General features: G+C 32.1%; 1 long non-coding RNA gene across 2 annotated transcripts; it reads right to left on the bottom strand.

Moving 5' to 3' along the window:
• Positions 1–8,416: 8,416 nt before the first annotated feature.
• On the bottom strand, positions 8,417–21,848 carry LOC141457526 (uncharacterized). 2 transcript variants are annotated; one of them, XR_012460401.1, is made up of 2 exons: positions 21,440–21,848; positions 8,417–9,204 (listed from the first exon to the last, which is right to left on the bottom strand). It is a non-coding gene; the product is annotated as an uncharacterized lncRNA (long non-coding RNA). The 2 variants fall into 2 exon arrangements; XR_012460402.1 differs by having other exon boundaries at positions 21,393–21,848.
• Between the last annotated feature and the right edge of the window lie 343 nt (positions 21,849–22,191).

Genomic DNA, 22,191 nt, shown 5'->3' on the forward strand with positions numbered 1-22,191 from the left:
AAGTACCTATCATTTCATTTATACTTCATTGATATGATTTAAGTAATTTTACTGCATTAACTTTTCCTTCACATTTTTAGAATTTATTAGATGTCACAGACCCTTATGCTGGCCATTTTCATCTACAAAATATTTGTTCTAGACTGTAGATTGTAATATCTATTTATCTATAATAATCAAACTATTAATTACAGGTTAAAAAGAAAAAAAAAATTAGGCTAAAGATTTCAAAAACTTTTTTTAAAAAAAAGTTTACACCAACATACATTAATGATTTCATTTTATTTATTTTTATTTTTAAATAAAAATCGTCGGTTTAAGTTCATTCTTCGATTAAAGTAATTGTTATTTTATGAAGTAGTCAAACGTTTATAATAATAGGTAATAATTATCTGGCTTTATCGCAAATAATATAGTTTTCTTCAATTACATTCTCAATCTAGATGTTCTTCCCACAATGTTGTGTATATTTAATATAAAATAAATAAGATATGCATATTTTTAGGACAGCTAATTATTCCAGTATTTTACTATAAGTAAAATTAGGGGGACTAAATTAAATTACAATTGAGAAATGAATAATTATTGTTGAATAATCTACTTGTTATTAACTGTGTGTTATTTGTGCTCACGAATATTTCGGTAAGACGAATTCAAGACTGAAATATTGTTTTAAATCCTTCGTGATTCAAATTTAAACAGTGGCTGACTCTGACTTTGTCTTTTTCTACTTTAACATGCATGTATATGTGACTACTCAGAATAATTCAGAACTCATTTTATCATAATTATAACAAAAAAATATTATGAATGAACTGGCCAGCATAAGGGTCTGTGACATCTAATAAATTCTAAAAATGTGAAGGAAAAGTTAATGCAGTAAAATTACTTAAATCATATCAATGAAGTATAAATGAAATGATAGGTACTTGCTGATTTGTGTACCTTTTGGCGTTTAATCAACCCTTATACTTAACATTTTAAACTGTAAGTTTTTGTTAAGGAGATTTTTGTACCTTTTGGATAGATTTTTCTTTTTGTCTATTTTGCAAAGTTACATATCTGCTTTACAGATTTTTTTTAAATTTGGTATAAGCAATTCTATCATTATAACCTGATAAGGCGTTAAGTCGGAACCGTAACTACTGTAGAGATCTTTTTAAAGAACGATTATAATTGCCGTCCCCAAACCATCCTCAATAACAATTTTTTTGAGAAAGCGTTTTGAATAAAATAGGAAGGTATTTGTACGTAAATAGCAAAATTAAACTGCGATTTCAGTACTTCCTTTTAAGAGGAGCAAGAAAAATAAACTGCGATTACTGTACTTCTCCCTAAAAGGCAAAGATTTTGAATCGAACGACAATTCATTGATGTAAATCGGTTCACTCATTGATAATTTTAACGATTGCAGTACTTCCTGTTGGTAGGCGTAAGAGCATGATGGCACTTCACAGCCACGTAGAGGAGCTTTAATCACTTCTTCGTGCTAAATTTTATCAAAATCGGACTAAGCTTTATAGAAATATTGGTAATAATAGTTTTAGAAAGGGCCTTATTTGGGTAGGGCAAACTCCCCTCCTTATGAGGCATGGCGTCGAGACTTTTAAAGTACAAATCTGTACAAAATTTTGATTCGAATGACACTTTATTCAAGAAAATCGGTTCACGTCTCGATAATTTGAAAGATTGCTATACTTCCCCTTAACAAGTGTAAGAGCTGATCGCCGCTTTAATGTTACGTAGGGGAGCCCTAACCCTATCATCCTACCAAATTTTATCAAAATCGGGCCAAGATTTACAGAGAAATTAGAAATAATAATTTTGGAGGGGGCCTTACATAAAGGGGGCTAACTCCTCTCCCATTCGATGTACAGCGTCGAGACCCCCAAAAGGCACATCTACAAAAAATTCCGAATCGAATGACACCTCATTCATGAAAATCGGTTCACGCGTTTAGGCGGTACGCGGTTTACAAAAAAGGTAACAACAACAACAACAACAACAACAACAAGAAGAAGAAGAAGAACAACAACAATTTTTGAAAAAGCCGTTTTTGCTCATTTTCAGCAACTTTTTTCTCGAAATCTATTAGATCTATGTTGCAAAAAAATTTCAGTTATAAAGGAGGGTTTGTCCTATAATTTAAAGAAAATTTGGGAATTTTATCTTTTATAGAAAAAGAGAAAAAAATTGTCAAAGTTGGGTGTTTTTCAACGTTACACTTTTTCGTGCAGTTTTTGACGATCAACCCTTATACAACTGTCCTACCGGACAGTTTTAATATAGCAGCGTTATATATTAAAAGAATTAAAAAAGATCACCGACTTAGTGCTCCCAAACTTCAATGTCAAATTTTTCACTTCTTCACAGAGCAAAAAATGTTCGCAGAGTGCTAAGAAAACTCCACTATCATCGTAGGGTAGCCTGCAAGGATTCTTTTGTCAGTAACATAAATCCTATTAAGAGAGTGAAATTTGCCGAAAAATATTTTAATGGAAATAGTCACTTTTGCAATCATATACTCTAGCGATTAATCAAAATTTTATCTTTTTCAGTCTCATGGTTTATAGTAATATATTAAAAAATAATTTCAAAAAAAGGGACGAAAAATTGGGTATTTTAGGCTCTTTTAAATTCTACCAAGATAACCACCCCAAATATTATGTTGGCTTGGGTGATACGTCAGTGACCGTTATATAGTTGCCCAAAAGTTTTCCAAACCTCTCCGCAGTCTCCACATCTTAATACCATTCAACATTTATGCCAATATTTAGCTAGTGCTTTAAGCAAACGAGTAATATCTAACAAAAATTCATTAAAACCATGTTTCCTGCAAGAATGGGAAAAAACACCACCTTAATTAACCAAAAACTTCTTTCATCCATGCCTCATCCTTTCACGGCTGTTGTAAGTCAAAATAGTACGAGATTTTAAATATTCAACATTTAAACTCTACCACTTCTGGTGTCCCAATATTTTTCACAGCCTTATTTTACACTTTTTCAAAAAGTCCTACCCAACAGTTTGCAATTTCATCCATTTATACTTATATATAATTTCTACACATGTTGCTAATGTTATTTAAAAAAAAATAAAATACAAACTTTTCTATGTAGTATTAATGGCAGTCACTGTACATTTTACTACAATCATATTTCCTTCATTTCCTCCTCTTCTTGTCTACATTCAATAATGCATTTTCTTTTCCAATCCATCTTACTTCCTTTCCATTTTTTACAACCAATTTTCATCCTCCAAAAGAAATTCTCTTTAAAAAAATAAAAACTATAAAATCTAAACAACAGGTAAATGCCATATACAATTATTCTAAACAGTCTCTTACAATTACAACTTTTCTTTTACTTTATCTTCATTTCTCTCCTCATAACTTTTTTTCTTATTTTCAACTTTATATTTTATTTCCAACCATCTCTCTTTTACAAATCTTATTTCAACTTATAATTATTATTATTATTTCTTTTCATTTTATTTCATTTTTTTTTAAAAACTTTTATTACTCTTATTTTATTTTACTTTTGTATTTCTATTTTATTCTTATTTTTATATTTTCTCCTTAATATTATTATTACTTATCTACTTTTATGCTTCACTCACTTCCTCAAAAGCGTATGTAACCCTAATAGCAATAAATTAATAAATCAAAAGTCATTTCAACTTTCATTTACATCTCTTTTCCTCCTCTATCAAATAAACTAAACACATAAATTGTCTATATCAAATTCTATTCTATTCAATTCTATTTTTCATTCTTAACAATAAATCAAGTGATAATCCACACTAGCGCCACCAGCAGGACAGTAGTTGCTCCAGTCACTGCCTTCATCTTATTTCCAAACAAAACATCTCTTTTCAAGTGTCCCTACCTACGTAGCTAGCTACCATTTCCGCTATTACTATTCCAATACTTACCTATCTCCTTCATACAAAAAACACTTCTTTTCCCAATTAAATAAATAATAATCATAAAATTCAACAAAATCATTCAAAATTCTCCATTTCTCTTCCTTTCTTTAAATCTATTATATTTTATTTTATTTCCATTTTCCCAAAATTTCATTACAAGTACCCTTTAATTTACACATAACCTTTACCTATGCATTTCTTCATTTTTTTAATCAATCAATTTTCAAACTTATACTGCTCTTACATAAAAACCATTATTTCATTTATCTCAACCTTCAACCACAATCCTCCTAGCCAATCACATAGCTAGTCTCCCTACCTCACTCTCCCTCTCACTCTACTGGCTGGCTGGTGTGCCTCGCTTTACAACTAGCTAGCTACATATACATATGCCTGCCCGCACCGGCTAACTGCCTGTTCTGCCTACTTCACTGCCTCACACGATTTTTCGCTGCTCCGCCAATACATCTCCCCACACATTCACATATTTCTGTCCGTCTCTCTCTACGCCTGCCTCCCTTCATTCATTGCCTTCCCTTCTACATACCTACATCAACTCACCCAACACTAATACCCATGTAAATCCTACAATCTTACAAGTAAATTAACCCTATTCCTTCCACTAAACAAAACTTTCAACATATAAAACTCTTATCTCTCTTAACTTAACTAACCCAAACAAAATTATAAAACATTATTTTTCCACCCAACTTCCAAAACCTTTCACTACTTCCTTCATTTCCCAACCACACACAGCCACACTTCCTCTTATTTCTTTCTACACCTAAACTTTCTTATAAACAATGTCATTATTTTAACACAATCAAAAAATTAATATTTTCCTTTAATATATTCATTTAATTCTTCAAAAATTTACATAGTATCATCCACAAAAATATACATTTCTTTTTTTATATCAATCAAATAACAAACATAGTACCTATATTCTCAACTCTTTAACAAAAACTTACAGTTTAAAATGTTAAGTATAAGGGTTGATTAAACGCCAAAAGGTACACAAATCAGCAAGTACCCAACATTTCATTCATGCTTAGCTGATATAATTTAAGTAATTTTGCTGCATTAACTTTTTCTTCACATTTTTTTAGAAATTATTAGATGTCACAGACCCTTATGCTGGCCATTTTCATCTACAAAATATTTGTTCAAGTAGCACTGTAGATTGACTGTAATATCTAGTTATTTATAATAATCAAACTATTAATTACAGGTGAAAAAGAAAAACGTTATAAAAAATAAAAAAAAATTATGAGGCTAAAAAATTCAAAACCTTTTTTTAAAAAATGCTTATATCAACATACATCAATGATTTTGTTTATTTTATTTTATTTATTTTTTTAAATCGTCGGTTTAAGTTCATTCTTCGATTAAAGTAATTGTTATTTTATGTAGTAGTCAAACGTTTATAATAATAGGTAATAATTACCTGGCTTTATCGCAAATAATATAGTTTTCTTCAATTACATTCTCAATGTAGCTGTTCTTCTCACAATGTTATATATATGTTATGTAATATAAAATAAATAAGATATGCATATTTTTAGGGCAGCTAATTATTCCAGTATTTTACTATAAGTAAAATTAGGGAGACTAAATTAAATTACAATTTATTGAGAAATGAATAATTGTTGAATAATCTACTTGTTATTAACTGTGAGTTATTTGTGCTCACGAATATTTCGGTAAGACGAATTCAAGACTGAAATATTCTGTTAAATCCGTGATTCAAATTTAAACAGTAGCCGACTCTAACTTTGTTTTTCTCTACTTTAACATGAATGTATATGTGACTACTAAAAATAAAGGGCATATTAAAGATAAATCCAAAGAATAATTTGAAATGGAGTTAAAATAAAGTACCTATATTTAAAAACGAAGATATAATATACATTTTATCATGATTATAACAAAATAATATTATGAATGATCTAGCCAGCATAAGGGTCTGTGACATCTAATAATTTCTAAAAAAATGTGAAGAAAAAGTTAATGCAGCAAAATTACTTAAATTATATCAGCTAAGCATGAATGAAATGTTGGGTACTTGCTGATTTGTGTACCTTTTGGCGTTTAATCAACCCTTATACTTAACATTTTAAACTGTAAGTTTTTGTTAAAGAGATTTTTGTACCTTTTGGATAGATTTTCATTTTTGTCTATTTTACAAAGTTACTTATCTGTTTCACAGATTTTTTTTAAAATTTAGAATAAGCAATTCTATCATTATAACCTGATAAGGTGTTAAGTCGGAACTGTAACTACCATTGGAGAGATCTTTTTAAAGAATGATTATAGTTGCCATCCTCAATAACAATTTTTTTGAGAAAGCGTTTTGAATAAAATAGGAAGGTATTTGTACGTAAAAAGCAAAATTAAACTGCGATTTCAGTACTTCCTCTTAAGAGGAGTAAGAAAAATAAACTGCGATTACAGTACTTCTCCCTAAAAGGCAAAGATTTACAATTCATTAATGTAAATAGGTTCACCCATTGATAATTTTAACGATTGCAGTACTTCCTCTTAGTAGGTGCAAGAGCTTGATGGCCCTTTACAGCCAAGTAGAGGAGCTTTAACAACTTATTCGAGCTGAATTTTATCAAAATCGGACTAAGCGTTATAGAAATATTGGTAATAATAGTTTTAGAAAGGGCCTTACTTGGGTGGGGCAAACTCCCCTCCTTATGAGGCACAGCGTTCAGACTTTTAAAGTGCAAATCTGTACAAAATTTCGATTCGAATGACACTTCATTCATGACAATCGGTTCACGTGTCGATAATTTGAAACGATTGCTATACTTTCCCTTAACAAGTGTAAGAGCTGATCGCCGCTTTAATGTTACGTAGAGGAGCCCTAACTCTATCATCCTACCAAATTATATCAAAATCGGGCTAAGATTTACAGAGTAATTAGTAATAATAATTTTGGAGGGGGCCTTACATAAAGGGGGCTAACTCCTCTCCTATTCTATGTACAGCGTTGAGACCCCCAAAAGGCACATCTACATAAAATTCTGAATCGAATGACACCTCATTCATGAAAATCGGTTCACGCGTTTAGGCGCTACGCAGTTTACAAAAAAGGTAACAACAACAACAACAACAACAACAACAACAAGAAGAAGAAGAAGAAGAAGAACAACAATTTCTGAAATTGCAGTTTTTGCTCATTTTCGGCAACTTTTTTCTCAAAACCTATTAGATCTGGGTTGTTGCAAAAAAATTACAGTTATGAAGGAGGGTTTGGAGTAAGATTTAAAGAAAATTTGGGAATTTTATCTTTTATAGAAAAAGAGAAAAAAATTGTCAAAGTTGGGTGTTTTTCAACGTTACGCTTTTTCGTGCACTTTTTGACGATCAACCCTTATACAACTGTCCTACCGGACAGTTTTAATATTCATAAACAATACAAACAACTAATCATAACAGTACTATTCTTTAAACACTAATATTAATCAAAATACCCAATTTCACTACATTCAAAAACATTAAACAACCAAAACACACTCACTCAAACCTTCCATCTGGTTACAATTTCACCAAACTCGCGCCATAATCACGCATCAAATAAACTACTCCAACCAACAAACAAACAAACTTTCCTCAAATTATACACACATTAATCAACAACCAAATTCATTTTTTTCAAACATATTTCAATCAAACTTCACACACTACACAACCACTTCTACTTCCCTCACAAAACATACCACTCACTACACACATCATACTTTAATTCTTTCTTCATCATATTTCATCAATGTACAATCAATTTTATACATTCATACAAATTCTCAACTATATTTCTATATTCACAAATTTCTATAATATACATACAGTGTCTACATACCCCACAATATTTCACAAATTTTCAAAATAAACACTTATTACAGTCAAAATCTCAAACTATTCTTACTGAATATATGTATCTCCTCAACAAAAACTTACACTTTCAAAACACACCTCCACACTTTAAAAGTGCAAATCTCCACAATATTTACATTCCAATTCATTCAAATCTCTTCACTTGTCCATAATTTAAAACCATTCCTATACTTCCCCTTAAAAACTGTAACAGCACAACGTCGCTCTCATCTTACGTAGGGGAGCCCTAACCCTACCAAATTTTATCATAATCGGCCCAACATTTACACACTAATTTCATCACTAAGTAATCATCATTTTCCATCGGGCCTCATAAACGGGGCTAACTCCTCTACCATTCCATGTGTCACAACGCACATTAATACTTAAATTAAATAATCAACCATTTTCATATCCTAACATTCCAAACATTAATCAAACAAGCCACTTCACATATCCTTTCCCACCGAGATAAAACAAAAATATGTAAACTTTTCTTACGCACTCTATCTACATATATCAAAATTCAATTCATTCATTTACTTTTTTCATAATAAAAACATTCATCAAACAATCCCATCGACTTTAACTAAATTATTAAACAAAAAAAAAAAATTATAAATTTATTTCTATTCAAAAATTACAATTAAATCTACATTGATTCCCGTACGGTCCGCTTGTATTCTCCCTTACTAGTCAAATGCCTCTTCACCGGGCTGGGGTCGGGCTTTATACTCGCTCCTTCTCACTTCACCACCCTTCTTTCCTAAAACAATTCAACATTATTTATTTCTTCAAATACTCACTTAATCATTTATTCTCATATTCAAAAATCATACTTAAAACAAAATTCATAACAACTATTTCTCTTACAATAATAATAACAACATTTCCATTATATTCAATCTACATAAATACAATATCAACTTTCTTCTTTAACTACATCAACTCAATTATCTTTTATTCTCCAACAAAAATCATCACAATACAACAAAACACAAATTATGGTGAATATAAATAAATAAAAAATACATTCAAAAAACACATCAAATGCATGCAGAGTAAACTAAATCAGGCAATGTACCGAGTTAGATTTACTCGCTGGTGTTCCATCATTGTCCTTACGTCTCGGCTTAATTCACATAATATGTGCAAAAATCTTTTCAATATATTAGTAACTTTGCCAAAATTATCTTTTTCATGAGGTGTCATTGGTAAAAAGGCTTGTCTGCAAATGTGGAAACAGTCAAAAATGGACAGAGTTATTCCTTCATTTTAAACACAATAATATTCCTTATCAAAATATTTTGAAAATTCTAGAATTCCTGCTCTCCCTTCCACCAACAAATGCAGCAAGAGAACATCTTTTTTCTAGTATCAATAAAATATGGACAACTGAAAAAATGCAGTTCAACATTAAAACTTTTAAATCTATATTAAGTGTAAAATATAATTTCACCAATTCATGTCAAATATTTCAACACATTTTAATAAATGATCCCAATCTATTGCAGAGTATTCACTCCAATCAAAAATATCACCGTCAAAGAAAATCACAATTTTTTTTAAATCAAAAATTTTATTTCATTAAAAATCATCATGTTCAAATATTATTTTTTACAAATATTTTTATAGTTACTGTTGGAACCCCAACTTTACTTTCCTATATAATTGAACAGCTACATAATTTTTTTAAATATAAGCAATGTATTTTTATATGTATATATGTTTTTTTTAATAAATAAAAATAAAATAGATAAAGAGGCAAATAGCCCATTTTAAAAGTCTTTCTCAACACTCTGGAATGGCAGTTTGCTTCTTTCGACGGTACATATATATTGAAGAAAGAAGAAAGTGCAGTAGAAAGAGCCGCATTAGTACACCAGCTACAGAGGCAAGCAGAATCACCAGCGCTACCACAGAGTGAGATACGAGCGAGGACCAGGCCAATTGGTACCGGGGTTTATCGGGGTGCTGGCCACACTGCCGGGGCTCCCAAAGCCGGTTCACTGGTATTACCTTACGGCCCTTTTCAGGGCCTCTCACTTCACTTCAGGGCCACTGGGGTTTCCCCGCTGGGGAGCGCCATAAGCGATTCGTGGGCCGATATATTTTTGTAACTGGTCCTTGTCAGGACCACCAAGTTACGTGTACCTTCGAGCGGTGAAAAAAAATACCTTCTATACTGGACTACATCCCTCGGCCACATAAGTATACAACAGTTACCAACAATTAATAATAAATACATTTTTCTGCAGGTATACAATAAAATATATATAACTAAATTCTAATTCTCATTTGTCCCGCTTTGTCTCAATGAAAATATGCTCACTTCATTCTTCACCATAAATTATTCATTTCTCAATTCTAATTTCATCTACTCACTCCCTCTCTATAATTCACTCCTACTTCAACAAAACTACTTCCTTCCATAAAACTTATTACAAATGTATACTTTACTTTACTATACATCATATCCTTCTCCTTATTATTATTACATATTTTTAATGCTTCACTAACACATCCAACAACCAATTTAACTTCCAACTAACGAGAAAAACATCAAATTTCAATAAACAAACTCATTAACATTTCCTTTTTCCTACTTTTCACAATTTTCACCTTCCATCATCACTTTTTTGTAATGTGGTGAAACAAACAAGGAAATAACACACAGCTCGATAGAACACTATATTTTTGTAATAATAATACAAATAAACTTATATTGCTCACCCCAGCTAGGTTACTCTATAACCTTTTTTTGCACGTTGCTATGTCCATATCGACCCGTCATTACATATCGATCATTTGTCACTACAACTTCTTCTCTTCCACTTTCTTCTAAATTATTACATCCATTTCCTACACACTTTTTTCACTTCAACAAAATACATAAAATAACCATCTAATACAAATATAACAAATTATCAACAATTTACCATCCAACATTTCCCATCAATCGCTCAAATAAAACAACTCCTCTTTTTCCCAACCTTTCCACAAATATATTGTCCTCTTCAGTGCCTCCATATTACAAATACAAAACAATTTTCAGTCACTAACATAGAAAAAAAAAACAGTAATACAAAAATAAACAGTAAAATACAATAAATTCTTTATAATTATTCAAACTTACGTCGCTAGGCGGCTTGCTTGAGTTACACAAACTAACAGCCACAAATATTAGTGCTAATATGCCATTTTACAAAAACATTACTCTCCAATTTGCTCTTGAATCTTATTGAAATCGTGGGCCAGTCATGTACACAAATTTACGCAATCTATCATTAAGTCCACACACAACTTTCAAAAAAGCTTCATAAATATTCAAATTAAAATCTGCTATTGCAACCTTCAACAAATCAACAAACCGATTCACTTACACAAATCTCCTGCACATCAACTTATTCCAGCCAATATCATAAAACATTTTCAACCAACACAACTATCACCCCACAATCAAATTTTTAATCACAACAAAACAAATCTCATCAAAAAGTTAAGTCTGCTATAGCAAAAGAAACAATCTCTGCTAACAAAAGAAAATTCCTTAGTCAATTTAACTCACACAGCAATTCCTCAAAATCTTAGTCAATTTCTGTCCTAAATTTGCCATGGATCAATGTCAAAAACGTTACAACTTTTCATTTCATTAGTAGCCTTCAATATACCTTATTATTTATTCATAATACACAAGATAGGCATCTTATCCCATCGCAATCAATTAACGCCATTACTAACTGTGTACATGCACCACAAACAACAACATACACAAACACACCACTTACTTCACAAACTATCCAACCAAACACACACTTACTTAACCAATAACCCGGACATATTAATCCTACCCTCTCACAAAACTAATCAAACGGTAGCAATTAAAAAAACTTATTATCAAAGTAAAATCCTACAACTCATTTCCCACAAACATACATAATATGTACAAAACTCAAAAACCATCCTACCAATACAATCAATAAAATCACTATCCAACTTATTAACTGCATTTTCAATCACGGCTTTATTAACACATTAGAATCAAAATCCTTAATCAACAACTCCCCATTAGCTCCAATAATCTATCGCTAGCTTAAAACACATAAACATAACTTCCCTCTTAGGCCCATCATCTCTTTCATATGTTCACCCACCTATCAACTTACCAAATATTTACCCAACATTCTACAGCCCTTATCCAACAACCAGTATAATCTTCAAAATTCCTTACGACTTAAAGGCAAATTCATAATACCACACAAACATTTACTCATCTCCTTCCATCTTTCATCCCTCTGCAACCAACATAGATTAAAACTGTCCGGTAGGACAGTTGTATAAGGGTTGATCGTCAAAAACTGCACAAAAAAGCGTAACGTTGAAAAACACCCAACTTTGACAATTTTTTTCTCTTTTTCTATTAAAGATAAAATTCTCAAATTTCTTTTAAAATTTAGGGCAATTCCTCCTTTATAACTGTAATTTTTTTGGCAAAACCCAGATTTAATATATTACGAGAAAAAAGTTGCTGAAAATGAGCAAAAACGGCATTTTCAAAAATTGGTCTTGTTCTTGTTGTTGTTGTTGTTACCTTTTTTGTAAACAACGTAGCGCCTAAACGCGCGAACCGATTTTCATGAATCAGGTCATTCGATTCGGAATTTTATGTACATTTGCCTTTTGGGGGTCTCGACGCTGTACATCGAATGGGAGAGGAGTTAGCCCCATTTATGTAAGGCCCCCTCCAAAATTATTATTACTAATTACTCTGTAAATCTTGGCCCGATTATGATAACATTTGGTAGGATGATAGGGTTAGGGCTACCCTACGTAACATCAGAGCGACTTTCAGCTCTTACACTTTTTAAGGGGGAGTATAGCAATCGTTTCAAATTATCGACTTTCATGACCGATTTTCATCAATCAAGTGTCATTCCAATCGAAATATTCTACAGATTTGCACTTTTAAAGTCTCGACGCTATGCCTCATAAGGAGGGGAGTTTCCCCCTCACAAGTAAGGCCCTTTCTAAAACGATTATTACCAATATTTCTAAAACGCTTAGTCCGATTTTGATAAAATTTAGCACGAAGAAGTGGTTAAAGCTCCTCTACGTGGCTGTTAAGTGCCATCATGCTCTTACACCTACTAAAAGAAAGTATTGCAATCGTTAATATTATCAATGAGTGAACCGATTTTCATCAATAAATTGTCGTTCGATTCAAAATCTTTAATGAGTAATTAGTAATAATAATTTTGGAGGGGGCCTTACATAAAGAGGGCTAACTCCTCTCCCATTCGATGTACAGGGTCGAGACCCCCAAAAGGCACATCTACATAAATTCCGAATCGAATGACACCTCATTCATGAAAATCGGTTCACGCGTTTAGGCGCTACGTTGTTTACAAAAAAGGTAACAACAACAACAACAACAAGAAGAACAACAACTATTTCTATAAATGCCATTTTTGCTCATTTTCGGCAACTTTTTTCTCGTAACCTATTAGATCTGGGTTGTTGCAAAAAAATTAGAGTTATAAAGGAGGGTTTGCCCTATAATTTAAAGAAAATTTGGGAATTTTAACTTTTATAGAAAAATAGAAAAAAATTATCAAAGTTGGGTGTTTTTCAATGTTACGCTTTTTCGTGCAGTTTTTGACGATCAACCCTTATACAACTGTCCTGCCGGACAGTTTTAATACGTTCGTTATTAAATAGGTACTTTATTTTAACTATATTCCAAATTATTCTTCTGATTTATCTTTAATATGCCCTTTATTCTGAAGTTGTCACATACGTATATATGCATGTTAAAGTAGAAAAAGAAAAGTTAGTTAGGGTCGGCTACTGTTTAATAATACAGTTAAACGGAATTTCTGAAGAGGTTGCCAACTACAGATCCTGTAGCACTAGTGCAAATAGTTAATGTCATAAATTCCTATCATTTTTCTTATTTATTTCACTGTAATAAAAATAAATAGTGAAAGTAATAATAATAGGAAATTTAAGTCAAACTATAACATTCTAGAAATACTCTACTGACCATAATTTTAATAAAAATGTATTGAATATTCAGTAAATGGTGAGTTGTTAACATGTAAAGTGTAGTGCCAATAAACTCCGCTAGAATGCATTCGCGTGCTCGATTGCTAGTAAAAGATATGTAATTATTAATTATTCACTTTTTTCCTTATTCAAGTCAATCAATTATTGTATAAAAAATATTACCAAGTCGCAATTACCAATTGAAATGAGGAATGAAATTGTTTTTTAATGAAAATGTAAAACAGTTAAATTTATCAAATAATATTATTGAATTAGCACAAAAATCAATCAAAGCGATAATTTTAAAGAGATAAAATAAAACTTCCAAAAAGTATTAAAATGAATAAAATGCAACATTAAAAAAAACCTCAATATCAATCAAAGTCAAGTGCTGCAATGATTTAAAAAATGAAAATTTAAACTACTAAAAGCATAATTGGCAATTATAATATATGTCAAAATTGTACTCATTATAAGAAACAAAAAAGGAATAACTATCTAAATAAATAATTAAATGTAAAACATGTTTAAAGAGTGTGCATCTTAATGGCTACTAACTCAGACAGTTTTCTATGGAAATCTCCTTAACAAAAACTTACAGTTTAAAATGTTAAGTATAAGGGTTGATTAAACGCCAAAAGGTACACAAATCAGCGAGTACCCAACATTTCATTAATTCTTCATTAATATTTAAGTAATTTTACTGCATTAATATTCATTAATATTTTTTAGAATTTATTAGATGTCACAGACCCTTATGCTGGCCATTTTCGTCTACAAAATATATGTTCAAGTAGCACTGTAGATTGACTGTAATATCTAGTTATTTATAATAATCAAACTATTAATTACAGGTTAAAAAGAAAAACGTTATAAAAAATATAAAAAAAATATGAGGCTAAAAAATTCAAAACCTTTTTTTTAAAAAAAACTTACACCAACATACATCAATGATTTTGTTTATTTTATTTATTTATTTTTATTTTTAAATAAAAATCGTCGGTTTAAGTTCCTTCTTCGATTAAAGTAATTGTTATTTTATGTAGTAGTCAAACGTTTATAATAATCGGTAATAATTATCTGGCTTTATCGCAAATAATACAGTTTTCATCAATTACATTCTCAATCTAGGTATTCATCCCACAATGTTGTATATATTGTAATGTTTTTCCAAAAAAAAAACTTTACTTGCACAACTAATGCCTGCCACTAGTTATTAAATATGTGGGTTTGATTAAATAATAAAACTCGCTAAAGTTTGTAAGTAATAACCTGATTTATTCACAGATTAACATTAACTAACATGAACATTTACTAGTAACTAACGCTATTCATTACAGTCACCATTTACAACAGTCACAACAGTTTACTGTTACTTACTCACTATGTAACGCCACAAAACTGTTCCACGACTGACCCTGGTCCGCACTGCACCGAATTGCACTAGTCTCAGCTGCACTAACACAGCTCTACTCATCAACTGACTAATTGCCTGACTAGCTACCACTGAAGCACTCCACAACACTGACTCTCTCTAACTATGTCTCAACACTGACTCTCCAAGACTAACTCCAAAACTAACTGATTAACAACTCGTTAAGAACTCCTTAAAACTTGATTAAAAACTGTTAAAACTCACTTCTCCAGCTGTGTCTGCCTCCTTTTAACTACGTGCCTCCCTCCAACTGGAACTGCCCTCCTCCAACTCTCTGAGCATAAGTTTCCACGCCCTCCTGATGTTCATTGGCTGGAGAAAACATACTGCCACCACCTCAGCTGTGAGACGCCTCCTCCCATTCTCCGTCTCTCTCCAACTCCGTCTGTCTCACTCTCACCTGTCAATCACTGGCTGGGAAACACATATGCCACCACCCCAACTGAGGCCTTTCTCTTAGCTGGCTTTTACACAGGTCACTAACTCCTTGAACAATCTAGCCCTTTCCTTTCTAGTTCAAGTAAAGACCGGCCCTTTTGTCTACACAGTGGTGGCCTGTTACCGGCTTTAGTCGCTTAACCCCTAGAACAATCTAGGCCTTTCTTTTCTGCCACAAGTAGATACCGCCCCTTTTGTTTATGCAGTGGCGGCCTGTTACTGACTTTGGTCGTTCAACCTCTAGAACAATCTAGGCCTTTCTTCTCCGCCCAGGTCAACTTCGTTACAATATGTAATATAAAGTAAATAAGATATGCATATTTTTAGGACAGCTAATTATTCCAGTATTTTACTATAAGTAAAATTAGGGGGACTAAATTAAATTACAATTGAGAAATGAATAATTGTTGTTGAATAATCTACTTGTTATTAACTGTGTGTTATTTGTGCTCACGAATATTTCGGTAAGACGAATTCAAGACAGTAGCCTACTCTAACTTTGTCTTTTTCTACTTTAACATGCATGTACGTATATGTGATTGATCATAATTATAACAAAAAAATATTATAAATGAAGTGGCCAGCATAAGGGTCTGTGACATCTAATAAATTCTAAAAAATAACTTATTAATGAAAATTAATGCTGTAGAATTACTTAACTATCAATGAAGTATTAATGAAATGTTGGGTACTCGCTGATTTGTGTACCTTTTGGCGTTTAATCAACCCTTATACATAACATTTTAAACTGTAAGTTTTTGTTAAGGAGATTTTTGTACCTTTTGGATAGATTTTCCTTTTTGTCTATTTTACAAAGTTACATATCTGCTTTACAGATTTTTTTAAAATTTGGAATAAACAATTCTATCATTATAATCTGATAAGGTGTTAAGTCGGAACCGTAACAACCACTGGAGAGATCTTTTTAAAGAATGATTATACTCGTAGTTGCGGTCCCCCAAACCATCCTCAATAACAATTTTTTTGAAAAAGCGTTTTGAATAACATAGGAAGGTATTTGTACGTAAATAGGAAAATTAAACTGCGATTTCAGTACTTCCTTTTAAGAGGAGTAAGAAAAATAAACTACGATTGCAGTACTTCTCCCTAAAAGGCAAAGAGGCAAAGCTTTTTTAATCGAACGACAATTCATTGATTTAAATCGGTTCACTCATTGATAATTTTAACGATTGCAGTACTTCCTCTTAATAGGTGTAAGAGCAAGATGGCACCTCACAGCCACGTAGAGGAGCTTTAATCACTTCTTCGTGCTAAATTTTATCAAAATCGGACTAAGCGTTATAGAAATATTGGTAATAATAGTTTTAGAAAGGGCCTTATTTGGGTGGGGCGAACTCCCCTCCTTATGAGGCATGACTTCGAGACTTTTAAAGTGCAAATCTGTACAAAATTTCGATTTGAATGACACTTCATTCATAAAAATCGGTTCACGTGTCGATAATTTGCAACGATTGCTATACTTCCCCTTAACAAGTGTAAGAGCTGATCGCCGCTTTAATGTTACGTAGGGAAGCCCTAACCCTATCATCCTACCAAACTTTATCAAAATCGGGCCAAGATTTACAGAGTAATTAGTAATAATAATTTTGGAGGGGGCCTTACATAAAGAGGGCTAACTCCTCTCCCATTCGATGTACAGGGTCGAGACCCCCAAAAGGCACATCTACATAAAATTCCGAATCGAATGATACCTCATTCATGAAAATCGGTTCGCGCGTTTTTAGGCGCTACGTTGTTTACAAAAAAGGTAACAAGAAGAAGAAGAACAACAACAAGAACATTTTTTGAAAAAGTTGTTTTTGCTCATTTTCGGCAACTTTTTTCTCGAAACCTATTAGATCTGGATTGTTGCAAAAAATTACAGTCATAAAGGAGAGTTTGCCCTTTATTTTAAAGAAAATTTGGGAATTTTATCTTTTATAGAAAAAGAGAAAAAAATTGTCAAAGTTGGGTGTTTTTCAACGTTACGCTTTTTCGTGCAGTTTTTGACGATCAACCTTTATACAACTGTCCTACCGGACAGTTTTAATACAATTAACAAAAGTAAAATTGTAGAAATAAATGCATTCATAAATTATAATTTAATCTTAAATAAATGAAAGAAGTAATAGAAATATGTACATTATTGACCATAATTTAAAATAAAAATCTATTCATTGCTCCCATACACATCTCACAATTGCAGCAGTGCAGTACCACCAAAATCCGATAGAAAGCATGACCTGGCCCTATGCCCATACATTTACAAGTGAAGTTATAATTGATCATTTTTATTTTTTCTTTCAATTATTAATACTTTTTTTAAAATAAAGAATAATAATGCAACAAATAATAAATAATAATAAGTTCCGTAAATCAAAATCAAGTAAAAAGTGAAATAGTTGAATAATTTTTACCATTAAAAACAACACTTACATTCATTATCAATGAGTGGTATTAAGTTAAAGAGAATGAATAGACCCAAAAATGAACAATTAAAAACTATAAAATTCATAAAATACAATAATGAAATACATTTGATTCTCGTATGATCCGGTGTAAGAATGGCTTACTTAATCATGACAGCTATGTGGGCAGGAGGTGGGGTTTCCCTAAGCTGTTAATGTAAACTTCTTCATACTAACAGCAAAAATGAAATAAATAGAAAATTTCAAAAATGAGATGTACAAGTTTAAGAAAATACATTTCATAAAAATGTTCTACTGAAGCAAAATGATACAAATTATAACAATTACTATTGAATTCTCTTATTTTAGAAAACTTGAATAATAATCCAAAAATGCATCATAACGAGTCTTTGATGAAGGCAGCAAGCTAGTAAAAAATGAATAACTTATTTATTTTATATTACGTATGTACAACATTGTGGGAAGAAAACCTAGATTGAAAATGTAATTGAAGAAAACTATATTATTTATGATAAAGTCAGATTAATTATTATCTATAATTATCAACGTTTGACTACTACATAAAGTAACAATTAGTTTAATCGAAGAATGAACTTAAAACTACGATTTTTATTTAAAAATAAAAATAAAAATAAATAAATAAAATAAACAAAATCATTGATGTATATTGGTGTAAGCATTTTTTGAATAAAGTTTTTGAATTTTTTAGCCTAATAATTTTTTTTATTTTTTATCACGTTTTTCTTTTTAACCTGTTATTATTAGTTTGATTATTATAGATAAGTAGATATTACAATCAATCTACAGTGCTACTTGGAACAAATATTTTGTAGATGAAAATGGCCAGCATAAGCGTCTGTGACATCTAATAAATTCTAAAAAATATTAATGAAAATTAATGCAGTAAAATTACTTAAATAATATCAATGAAGTGTTAATGAAATGTTGGGTACTTGCTGATTTGTGTACCTTTTGGCGTTCAATCAACCCTTATGCTTAACTTTTTAAACTGTAAGTTTTTGTTAAAGAGTACACAATTAGTACTCAATATAATTCCCAAAAAATGCAACACCATAAAACAATACACACAGATACCGCTTCACAACTTTCTACAACTTTTCAAACATTCTTGTCACCGGGGCTATTTTTCCTACAAACAACATTTCTACAAACAAAATTTCCGCGTAGCCATCGCAACTTGTCTCAGCCCAATATTAACGGACATCATAATCACACAATACTTCACACTTGCCTTAAACAACTTTCCTTTCAAATACCATTTATGTACAAATATGTCCATCATCTCTTAACTGCAGTCCCTAACGAAAACATTAACCAAATAATCACTGTTGACTTTACTTTGCTATATAATTGAACAGCTACATAATTTTTGTAAATATAAGCAATGTATTTTTATATGTATATATGTTTTTTTTAATAAATAAAAATAAAATAGAAAAAGAGGCAAATAGCCCATTTTAAAAGTCTTTCTCAACACTCTGGAATGGCAGTTTGGTTCTTTGGACGGTTCAGAGATAGCGACACAGTCGCGTCGCCAGCGCACGGCACGGTCGGCTTTGCTATATAAAGGGCAGAATCGGCCGTGTCTGCATCAGTCAAAGAAAATTTTTCAACATGGAAACATCAACAATAGCTACACTAGCTTGAAGGTTGCTGACTGGGCCTTACTTTAAAAACCACCTGGATCTCTGTACCGGACCAGAAAAAAAATATCCATCACTTATTGCATATATATTGAAGAAAGAAGAAAGTGCAGTATTCAGAGCCGCATTAGTACACCAGCTACAGAGGCAAGCAGAATCACCAGCGCTACCACTGAGTGAGATACGAGCGAGGACCAGGCCAATTGGTACCGGGGTTTATCGGGGTGCTGGCCACACTGCCGGGGCTCCCAAAGCCGGTTGACTGGTATTAGCTTACGGCCCTTTTCAGGGCCTCTCACTTCACTTATTCTGTGGGCTCGCGCTGTCTTCAAGCTATTCTCGGAGCGGCTTTACCCAACATCGAGATCGCCCTTTTTCAGGGCCACTCAACTGTGTGGTTTCCCCGCTGGGGAGCGCCATAAGCGATTCGTGGGCCGATGTATTTTTGTAACTGGTCCTTGTCAGGACCACCAAGTTACGTGTACTGTTGGATCCTCGCAAGGAGTTGCGGCCCCCCTTGACGAGAATTTTCTTTGAGCGTCAATTGTCCGTTGGCAGCATTGGTAGTATGGACATGGTGGCCAGTGCAAGGAAGTTCAGTTGCCCTTGGGCACCTCAACAGAGATGGAACTGCAGACTGACTTTGAGTGCTGTGCGTCGGTCCGCCAAATTGATGGCGTCCTTCCGCCGGAGGAACATGTGCCAAGTGCTAATGAGGAGAGATTGTTAAGAATTGGACTTTAATGGCCATATTGTTATCATTTATTGTACCTTCTGTATCTGACATGTATGTAAGTCTTGTACATTCATTATTAAGAGAAAATTACTTGCCACCCCCGTATGGGGTTCTGATGATTCCAATAATAATTTATGTCAGGATAGCTGTATGGTATTTGTAACTAGAGAATTCCCTGTGCACAGCCCTGTACATTTAATACATTGTCAAAACTATCCTTTCCAATACCGTGCCTGGTATTAGCGCTAAAAGAGAGTCAGAACTCTCGTTATATTAATTGTTCCTTGAATAATTATCCCCAATACCGTGTCTAGTAATTAAGAAAGAATTAAATATAGAATTTATTCATTTTGTTAAGTGCATTGTAAGTTGTCATTTATTCTTTAATTGTAATATAGACTTTATTCCTTTTGTTAAGTGCATTGTAAACGTTGTCATTTATACCTTAATTGTTAAATAAACATTAATTATATTTTTTCTAAGGGTATTTCAAGTGTTGGTGGTGTCCCCCACCCCTGATCCTTCTTCAACTAAATTAAAATTGGAATGGTCGAACACTTTGTTTTATATTAATTGACCCCCCCCCCCCCATTACACTCCTTTTCACCATCCCTCCCACACTTCATCTATTTCACAAACATTCATCGATTGGAAATATTTTTTACTTAAATATTCCTTTCATTTCAATACAAAAAACATTATAACGCTTTCTTAACATCATTTTAATTTTTCAAATTTCTTTCTTTTTCTCCATTACTCTTATAAAATACCAACAATTTCAAATAAAATATAAACACAGAATGATCTAGTATGCAGGAGGAGTCAGTCCTCGTTACCTCGTTATTTTATCAACAGTTACAATTTCTATGCAATAATTTCCTACCCATTTCCCTTTCTCTATCTTCAATCCTCTTCAATTGAAGCAAGTTAACTCCAGTCAAGCTAGATAATCACAAAACTGCATTGCTTTAATTTATATTTCAGTAGCCTATTTTTCTCTTACCTTCTTCATTTTATATTTATCACAGCAATTGCAAATTAGGGATAGTAATTAATGTGTCTTCAACAAATATACTTTTCTTATTAAATGGCAAACCTAACTTTTAATCATATATTTTACTAAATTCCGTCACATTTCTTCTTATGTTTAATCCTTCCTGCCTCATTTTCATTTTAATTTACCTCAATTTTTTGCAGCGGGGCGGAATCACTTTTTTTTTAAATAGGCATTTCAATCAACTCGTACCACTGCAACGAGTCCGCTCAAATAGCCCATCACTACTGGCCAACACCCAAACTGCTCACAAATCATTTCATTAATATTAATACTCTTCCCAATTCTTTCAAATAATCCTTTAATTTATCTAATACAAACTCTAAATCAAAACTTATTTCTATCTCCTCTTCCCTTTAATCTATTTACTTCCGATATGATACAATTTTACAAGTGTAAACGCGCTACCTCTCTTCAATATACCGCAACAATCAGATCATCTTAATACCTTACGCACATCACATACTTCTTTTTCCAAATTCTCTTATTCACTTGCTCATACTCCAACAGTACTCTTGTTTAAAAGACCTCACTCTTAATGCAAGTAAAACTAAAATCATACATTTTTCAAACAGTACTCG

The sequence above is a fragment of the Rhodnius prolixus genome, unplaced genomic scaffold (assembly GCF_049639745.1).
Source record: "Rhodnius prolixus isolate KJV_2025 unplaced genomic scaffold, Rpr scaffold_22, whole genome shotgun sequence".
NCBI classification, from domain to species: domain Eukaryota; kingdom Metazoa; phylum Arthropoda; class Insecta; order Hemiptera; family Reduviidae; genus Rhodnius; species Rhodnius prolixus.